The sequence below is a fragment of the Ambystoma mexicanum genome, unplaced genomic scaffold (assembly GCF_040938575.1).
Source record: "Ambystoma mexicanum isolate Mex_15411 unplaced genomic scaffold, UKY_AmexF1_1 Mex_scaf1, whole genome shotgun sequence".
Classification (NCBI taxonomy): domain Eukaryota; kingdom Metazoa; phylum Chordata; class Amphibia; order Caudata; family Ambystomatidae; genus Ambystoma; species Ambystoma mexicanum.
The window spans coordinates 3,953,505-3,963,741 of NW_027182324.1; the positions used below are offsets into that span (position 1 = coordinate 3,953,505).

At 40.9% G+C, this 10,237-nt stretch overlaps 2 non-coding genes across 2 annotated transcripts; both read left to right on the forward strand.

The window, feature by feature from the left end:
- The first annotated feature begins 805 nt into the window (after positions 1-805).
- On the forward strand, positions 806-879 carry TRNAT-AGU (transfer RNA threonine (anticodon AGU)). The gene has a single exon. It is a non-coding gene; the product is annotated as a tRNA-Thr (tRNA).
- Positions 880-8,365: 7,486 nt separating this feature from the next.
- Positions 8,366-8,439, forward strand: TRNAT-AGU (transfer RNA threonine (anticodon AGU)). Its single transcript has one exon. It is a non-coding gene; the product is annotated as a tRNA-Thr (tRNA).
- The last annotated feature ends 1,798 nt before the right edge of the window (positions 8,440-10,237 follow it).

Below are 10,237 nucleotides of genomic sequence, written 5' to 3' on the forward strand. Positions count from 1 at the left end.
TAAACAGGAGATCCTGAGTTCGAATCTCAGCAGCGCCTGTCTGCTTTTTTTTCGACCAATCTGTCTCCCCAATATTAAAACTTTGTACAAAGATTGCTATTTCATGCTATTTAGAAGCACAGTCAGGCTTGAAATGTTGGCAAAGCATCCAAGAACTCTGGACTCCACTACCTTAGAGTCATATTGCCCAAGGTTGCGATGCCATCAGAAACAGCACATATTAGAATGAGCAATTCATATTTCCTGCTTAATTTTTTGTAAAAGAAGCAAAGGTACGCCTGAACAGGGACTTGAACCCTGGACCCTCAGATTAAAAGTCTGATGCTCTACCGACTGAGCTATCCAGGCACAGGGATCACTGCCCATTTGAAACTTGATTTTCACTCTACAGCACCTCCATACATGGCTACCTCACTGGTCAATAAAGGAAATGAATTACTAGTGCATTACACACATTTCGACACTGGAGACATAACTTTTTTCAGTCATTCCGTATCCAGATATAGAGATTTGCAGCATCTAGGACTTTAATGTTCACCCACTTACGGATTTGAATGTTTTGCCACATTCATGAGTGCAAACTTGCTCCCCAGTAAAGACGAACATGTGCTCCTCAATGCACACACTGGGCAATGCAGTCCACTCTAAATCGACGATTAATGACATGCTTGTTTTGTGCAATGGAGTTTCAGTCAATTGGAAAACATTTTGAAAAGTTATATTGCAACAGAAGCCCAGCCTTAAAAAAGTGGATTTCACTTCTAAATGATTACATGAGGAAGGAAAGGAGACCAGATGCAAAAAAGGTGCTGTGGCTTAGTTGGTTAAAGCGCCTGTCTAGTAAACAGGAGATCCTGAGTTCGAATCTCAGCAGCGCCTGTCTGCTTTTTTTCGACCAATCTGTCTCCCCAATATTAAAACTTTGTACAAAGATTGCTATTTCATGCTATTTAGAAGCACAGTCAGGCTTCATATGTTGGCAAAGCATCCAAGAACTCTGGACTCCACTACCTTAGAGTCATATTGCCCAAGGTTGCGATGCCATCAGAAATAGCACATATTAGAATGAGCAATTCATATTTCCTGCTTAATTTTTTGTAAAAGAAGCAAAGGTACGCCTGAACAGGGACTTGAACCCTGGACCCTCAGATTAAAAGTCTGATGCTCTACCGACTGAGCTATCCATGCACATGGATCACTGCCATTTGAAACTTGATTTTCACTCTACAGCACCTCCATACATGGCTACCTCACTGGTCAATAAAGGAAATGAATTACTAGTGCATTACACACATTTTGACACTGGAGACATAACTTTTTTCAGTCATTCCGTATCCAGATATAGAGATTTGCAGCATCTAGGACTTTAATGTTCACCCACTTACGGATTTGAATGTTTTGCCACATTCATGAGTGCAAACTTGCTCCCCAGTAAATACGAACATGTGCTCCTCAATGCACACACTGGGCAATGCAGTCCACTCTAAATCGACGATTAATGACATGCTCGTTTTGTGCAATGGAGTTTCAGTCAATTGGAAAACATTTTGAAAAGTTATATTGCAACAGAAGCCCAGCCTTAAAAAAGTGGATTTCACTTCTAAATGATTACACGAGGAAGGAAAGGAGACCAGATGCAAAAAAGGTGCTGTGGCTTAGTTGGTTAAAGCGCCTGTCTAGTAAACAGGAGATCCTGAGTTAGAATCTCAGCAGCGCATGTCTGCTTTTTTTCGACCAATCTGTCTCCCCAATATTAAAACTTTGTACAAAGATTGCTATTTCATGCTATTTAGAAGCACAGTCAGGCTTGATATGTTGGCAAAGCATCCAAGAACTCTGGACTCCACTACCTTAGAGTCATATTGCCCAAGGTTGCGATGCCATCAGAAATAGCACATATTAGAATGAGCAATTCATATTTCCTGCTTAATTTTTTGTAAAAGAAGCAAAGGTACGCCTGAACAGGGACTTGAACCCTGGACCCTCAGATTAAAAGTCTGATGCTCTACCGACTGAGCTATCCATGCACATGGACCACTGCCATTTGAAACTTGATTTTCACTCTACAGCACCTCCATACATGGCTACCTCACTGGTCAATAAAGGAAATGAATTACTAGTGCATTACACACATTTTGACACTGGAGACATAACTTTTTTCAGTCATTCCGTATCCAGATATAGAGATTTGCAGCATCTAGGACTTTAATGTTCACCCACTTACGGATTTGAATGTTTTGCCACATTCATGAGTGCAAACTTGCTCCCCAGTAAATACGAACATGTGCTCCTCAATGCACACACTGGGCAATGAGGTCCACTCTAAATCGACGATTAATGACATGCTCGTTTTGTGCAATGGAGTTTCAGTCAATTGGAAAACATTTTGAAAAGTTATATTGCAACAGAAGCCCAGCCTTAAAAAAGTGGATTTCACTTCTAAATGATTACACGAGGAAGGAAAGGAGACCAGATGCAAAAAAGGTGCTGTGGCTTAGTTGGTTAAAGCGCCTGTCTAGTAAACAGGAGATCCTGAGTTCGAATCTCAGCAGCGCATGTCTGCTTTTTTTCGACCAATCTGTCTCCCCAATATTAAAACTTTGTACAAAGATTGCTATTTCATGCTATTTAGAAGCACAGTCAGGCTTGATATGTTGGCAAAGCATCCAAGAACTCTGGACTCCACTACCTTAGAGTCATATTGCCCAAGGTTGCGATGCCATCAGAAATAGCACATATTAGAATGAGCAATTCATATTTCCTGCTTAATTTTTTGTAAAAGAAGCAAAGGTACGCCTGAACAGGGACTTGAACCCTGGACCCTCAGATTAAAAGTCTGATGCTCTACCGACTGAGCTATCCAGTCACAGGGATCACTGCCCATTTGAAACTTGATTTTCACTCTACAGCACCTCCATACATGGCTACCTCACTGGTCAATGAAGGAAATGAATTACTAGTGCATTACACACATTTTGACACTGGAGACATAACTTTTTTCAGTCATTCCGTATCCAGATATAGAGATTTGCAGCATCTAGGACTTTAATGTTCACCCACTTACGGATTTGAATGTTTTGCCACATTCATGAGTGCAAACTTGCTCCCCAGTAAAGACGAACATGTGCTCCTCAATGCACACACTGGGCAATGCAGTCCACTCTAAATCGACGATTAATGACATGCTCGTTTTGTGCAATGGAGTTTCAGTCAATTGGAAAACATTTTGAAAAGTTATATTGCAACAGAAGCCCAGCCTTAAAAAAGTGGATTTCACTTCTAAATGATTACATGAGGAAGGAAAGGAGACCAGATGCAAAAAAGGTGCTGTGGCTTAGTTGGTTAAAGCGCCTGTCTAGTAAACAGGAGATCCTGAGTTAGAATCTCAGCAGCGCCTGTCTGCTTTTTTTCGACCAATCTGTCTCCCCAATATTAAAACTTTGTACAAAGATTGCTATTTCATGCTATTTAGAAGCACAGTCAGGCTTGATATGTTGGCAAAGCATCCAAGAACTCTGGACTCCACTACCTTAGAGTCATATTGCCCAAGGTTGCGATGCCATCAGAAATAGCACATATTAGAATGAGCAATTCATATTTCCTGCTTAATTTTTTGTAAAAGAAGCAAAGGTACGCCTGAACAGGGACTTGAACCCTGGACCCTCAGATTAAAAGTCTGATGCTCTACCGACTGAGCTATCCATGCACATGAATCACTGCCATTTGAAACTTGATTTTCACTCTACAGCACCTCCATACATGGCTACCTCACTGGTCAATAAAGGAAATGAATTACTAGTGCATTACACACATTTTGACACTGGAGACATAACTTTTTTCAGTCATTCCGTATCCAGATATAGAGATTTGCAGCATCTAGGACTTTAATGTTCACCCACTTACGGATTTGAATGTTTTGCCACATTCATGAGTGCAAACTTGCTCCCCAGTAAAGACGAACATGTGCTCCTCAATGCACACACTGGGCAATGCAGTCCACTCTAAATCGACGATTAATGACATGCTCGTTTTGTGCAATGGAGTTTCAGTCAATTGGAAAACATTTTGAAAATTTATATTGCAACAGAAGCCCAGCCTTAAAAAAGTGGATTTCACTTCTGATTGATTACATGAGGAAGGAAAGGAGACCAGATGCAAAAAAGGGGCTGTGGCTTAGTTGGTTAAAGCGCCTGTCTAGTAAACAGGAGATCCTGAGTTCGAATCTCAGCAGCGCCTGTCTGCTTTTTTTTCGACCAATCTGTCTCCCCAATATTAAAACTTTGTACAAAGATTGCTATTTCATGCTATTTAGAAGCACAGTCAGGCTTGAAATGTTGGCAAAGCATCCAAGAACTCTGGACTCCACTACCTTAGAGTCATATTGCCCAAGGTTGCGATGCCATCAGAAACAGCACATATTAGAATGAGCAATTCATATTTCCTGCTTAATTTTTTGTAAAAGAAGCAAAGGTACGCCTGAACAGGGACTTGAACCCTGGACCCTCAGATTAAAAGTCTGATGCTCTACCGACTGAGCTATCCAGGCACAGGGATCACTGCCCATTTGAAACTTGATTTTCACTCTACAGCACCTCCATACATGGCTACCTCACTGGTCAATAAAGGAAATGAATTACTAGTGCATTACACACATTTTGACACTGGAGACAAAACTTTTTTCAGTCATTCCGTATCCAGATATAGAGATTTGCAGCATCTAGGACTTTAATGTTCACCCACTTACGGATTTGAATGTTTTGCCATATTCATGAGTGCAAACTTGCTCCCCAGTAAATACGAACATGTGCTCCTCAATGCACACACTGGGCAATGCAGTCCACTCTAAATCGACGATTAATGACATGCTCGTTTTGTGCAATGGAGTTTCAGTCAATTGGAAAACATTTTGAAAAGTTATATTGCAACAGAAGCCCAGCCTTAAAAAAGTGGATTTCACTTCTAAATGATTACATGAGGAAGGAAAGGAGACCAGATGCAAAAAAGGTGCTGTGGCTTAGTTGGTTAAAGCGCCTGTCTAGTAAACAGGAGATCCTGAGTTAGAATCTCAGCAGCGCCTGTCTGCTTTTTTCTCGACCAATCTGTCTCCCCAATATTAAAACTTTGTACAAAGATTGCTATTTCATGCTATTTAGAAGCACAGTCAGGCTTGATATGTTGGCAAAGCATCCAAGAACTCTGGACTCCACTACCTTAGAGTCATATTGCCCAAGGTTGCGATGCCATCAGAAATAGCACATATTAGAATGAGCAATTCATATTTCCTGCTTAATTTTTTGTAAAAGAAGCAAAGGTACGCCTGAACAGGGACTTGAACCCTGGACCCTCAGATTAAAAGTCTGATGCTCTACCGACTGAGCTATCCAGGCACAGGGATCACTGCCCATTTGAAACTTGATTTTCACTCTACAGCACCTCCATACATGGCTACCTCACTGGTCAATAAAGGAAATGAATTACTAGTGCATTACACACATTTCGAAACTGGAGACATAACTTTTTTCAGTCATTCCGTATCCAGATATAGAGATTTGCAGCATCTAGGACTTTAATGTTCACCCACTTACGGATTTGAATGTTTTGCCACATTCATGAGTGCAAACTTGCTCCCCAGTAAATACGAACATGTGCTCCTCAATGCACACACTGGGCAATGCAGTCCACTCTAAATCGACGATTAATGACATGCTCGTTTTGTGCAATGGAGTTTCAGTCAATTGGAAAACATTTTGAAAAGTTATATTGCAACAGAAGCCCAGCCTTAAAAAAGTGGATTTCACTTCTAAATGATTACATGAGGAAGGAAAGGAGACCAGATGCAAAAAAGGTGCTGTGGCTTAGTTGGTTAAAGCGCCTGTCTAGTAAACAGGAGATCCTGAGTTAGAATCTCAGCAGCGCCTGTCTGCTTTTTTTCGACCAATCTGTCTCCCCAATATTAAAACTTTGTACAAAGATTGCAATTTCATGCTATTTAGAAGCACAGTCAGGCTTGATATGTTGGCAAAGCATCCAAGAACTCTGGACTCCACTACCTTAGAGTCATATTGCCCAAGGTTGCGATGCCATCAGAAATAGCACATATTAGAATGAGCAATTCATATTTCCTGCTTAATTTTTTGTAAAAGAAGCAAAGGTACGCCTGAACAGGGACTTGAACCCTGGACCCTCAGATTAAAAGTCTGATGCTCTACCGACTGAGCTATCCATGCACATGAATCACTGCCATTTGAAACTTGATTTTCACTCTACAGCACCTCCATACATGGCTACCTCACTGGTCAATAAAGGAAATGAATTACTAGTGCATTACACACATTTTGACACTGGAGACATAACTTTTTTCAGTCATTCCGTATCCAGATATAGAGATTTGCAGCATCTAGGACTTTAATGTTCACCCACTTACGGATTTGAATGTTTTGCCACATTCATGAGTGCAAACTTGCTCCCCAGTAAAGACGAACATGTGCTCCTCAATGCACACACTGGGCAATGCAGTCCACTCTAAATCGACGATTAATGACATGCTCGTTTTGTGCAATGGAGTTTCAGTCAATTTGAAAACATTTTGAAAATTTATATTGCAACAGAAGCCCAGCCTTAAAAAAGTGGATTTCACTTCTGATTGATTACATGAGGAAGGAAAGGAGACCAGATGCAAAAAAGGGGCTGTGGCTTAGTTGGTTAAAGCGCCTGTCTAGTAAACAGGAGATCCTGAGTTCGAATCTCAGCAGCGCCTGTCTGCTTTTTTTTCGACCAATCTGTCTCCCCAATATTAAAACTTTGTACAAAGATTGCTATTTCATGCTATTTAGAAGCACAGTCAGGCTTGAAATGTTGGCAAAGCATCCAAGAACTCTGGACTCCACTACCTTAGAGTCATATTGCCCAAGGTTGCGATGCCATCAGAAACAGCACATATTAGAATGAGCAATTCATATTTCCTGCTTAATTTTTTGTAAAAGAAGCAAAGGTACGCCTGAACAGGGACTTGAACCCTGGACCCTCAGATTAAAAGTCTGATGCTCTACCGACTGAGCTATCCAGGCACAGGGATCACTGCCCATTTGAAACTTGATTTTCACTCTACAGCACCTCCATACATGGCTACCTCACTGGTCAATAAAGGAAATGAATTACTAGTGCATTACACACATTTTGACACTGGAGACATAACTTTTTTCAGTCATTCCGTATCCAGATATAGAGATTTGCAGCATCTAGGACTTTAATGTTCACCCACTTACGGATTTGAATGTTTTGCCACATTCATGAGTGCAAACTTGCTCCCCAGTAAAGACGAACATGTGCTCCTCAATGCACACACTGGGCAATGCAGTCCACTCTAAATCGACGATTAATGACATGCTCGTTTTGTGCAATGGAGTTTCAGTCAATTGGAAAACATTTTGAAAAGTTATATTGCAACAGAAGCCCAGCCTTAAAAAAGTGGATTTCACTTCTGATTGATTACATGAGGAAGGAAAGGAGACCAGATGCAAAAAAGGGGCTGTGGCTTAGTTGGTTAAAGCGCCTGTCTAGTAAACAGGAGATCCTGAGTTCGAATCTCAGCAGCGCCTGTCTGCTTTTTTTTCGACCAATCTGTCTCCCCAATATTAAAACTTTGTACAAAGATTGCTATTTCATGCTATTTAGAAGCACAGTCAGGCTTGAAATGTTGGCAAAGCATCCAAGAACTCTGGACTCCACTACCTTAGAGTCATATTGCCCAAGGTTGCGATGCCATCAGAAACAGCACATATTAGAATGAGCAATTCATATTTCCTGCTTAATTTTTTGTAAAAGAAGCAAAGGTACGCCTGAACAGGGACTTGAACCCTGGACCCTCAGATTAAAAGTCTGATGCTCTACCGACTGAGCTATCCAGGCACAGGGATCACTGCCCATTTGAAACTTGATTTTCACTCTACAGCACCTCCATACATGGCTACCTCACTGGTCAATAAAGGAAATGAATTACTAGTGCATTACACACATTTCGACACTGGAGACATAACTTTTTTCAGTCATTCCGTATCCAGATATAGAGATTTGCAGCATCTAGGACTTTAATGTTCACCCACTTACGGATTTGAATGTTTTGCCACATTCATGAGTGCAAACTTGCTCCCCAGTAAAGACGAACATGTGCTCCTCAATGCACACACTGGGCAATGCAGTCCACTCTAAATCGACGATTAATGACATGCTTGTTTTGTGCAATGGAGTTTCAGTCAATTGGAAAACATTTTGAAAAGTTATATTGCAACAGAAGCCCAGCCTTAAAAAAGTGGATTTCACTTCTAAATGATTACATGAGGAAGGAAAGGAGACCAGATGCAAAAAAGGTGCTGTGGCTTAGTTGGTTAAAGCGCCTGTCTAGTAAACAGGAGATCCTGAGTTCGAATCTCAGCAGCGCCTGTCTGCTTTTTTTCGACCAATCTGTCTCCCCAATATTAAAACTTTGTACAAAGATTGCTATTTCATGCTATTTAGAAGCACAGTCAGGCTTCATATGTTGGCAAAGCATCCAAGAACTCTGGACTCCACTACCTTAGAGTCATATTGCCCAAGGTTGCGATGCCATCAGAAATAGCACATATTAGAATGAGCAATTCATATTTCCTGCTTAATTTTTTGTAAAAGAAGCAAAGGTACTCCTGAACAGGGACTTGAACCCTGGACCCTCAGATTAAAAGTCTGATGCTCTACCGACTGAGCTATCCAGGCACATGGATCACTGCCATTTGAAACTTGATTTTCACTCTACAGCACCTCCATACATGGCTACCTCACTGGTCAATAAAGGAAATGAATTACTAGTGCATTACACACATTTTGACACTGGAGACATAACTTTTTTCAGTCATTCCGTATCCAGATATAGAGATTTGCAGCATCTAGGACTTTAATGTTCACCCACTTACGGATTTGAATGTTTTGCCACATTCATGAGTGCAAACTTGCTCCCCAGTAAATACGAACATGTGCTCCTCAATGCACACACAGGGCAATGCAGTCCACTCTAAATCGACGATTAATGACATGCTCGTTTTGTGCAATGGAGTTTCAGTCAATTGGAAAACATTTTGAAAAGTTATATTGCAACAGAAGCCCAGCCTTAAAAAAGTGGATTTCACTTCTAAATGATTACATGAGGAAGGAAAGGAGACCAGATGCAAAAAAGGTGCTGTGGCTTAGTTGGTTAAAGCGCCTGTCTAGTAAACAGGAGATCCTGAGTTAGAATCTCAGCAGCGCCTGTCTGCTTTTTTTCGACCAATCTGTCTCCCCAATATTAAAACTTTGTACAAAGATTGCTATTTCATGCTATTTAGAAGCACAGTCAGGCTTGATATGTTGGCAAAGCATCCAAGAACTCTGGACTCCACTACCTTAGAGTCATATTGCCCAAGGTTGCGATGCCATCAGAAATAGCACATATTAGAATGAGCAATTCATATTTCCTGCTTAATTTTTTGTAAAAGAAGCAAAGGTACGCCTGAACAGGGACTTGAACCCTGGACCCTCAGATTAAAAGTCTGATGCTCTACCGACTGAGCTATCCATGCACATGGATCACTGCCATTTGAAACTTGATTTTCACTCTACAGCACCTCCATACATGGCTACCTCACTGGTCAATAAAGGAAATGAATTACTAGTGCATTACACACATTTTGACACTGGAGACATAACTTTTTTCAGTCATTCCGTATCCAGATATAGAGATTTGCAGCATCTAGGACTTTAATGTTCACCCACTTACGGATTTGAATGTTTTGCCACATTCATGAGTGCAAACTTGCTCCCCAGTAAATACGAACATGTGCTCCTCAATGCACACACTGGGCAATGCAGTCCACTCTAAATCGACGATTAATGACATGCTCGTTTTGTGCAATGGAGTTTCAGTCAATTGGAAAACATTTTGAAAAGTTATATTGCAACAGAAGCCCAGCCTTAAAAAAGTGGATTTCACTTCTAAATGATTACACGAGGAAGGAAAGGAGACCAGATGCAAAAAAGGTGCTGTGGCTTAGTTGGTTAAAGCGCCTGTCTAGTAAACAGGAGATCCTGAGTTAGAATCTCAGCAGCGCATGTCTGCTTTTTTTCGACCAATCTGTCTCCCCAATATTAAAACTTTGTACAAAGATTGCTATTTCATGCTATTTAGAAGCACAGTCAGGCTTGATATGTTGGCAAAGCATCCAAGAACTCT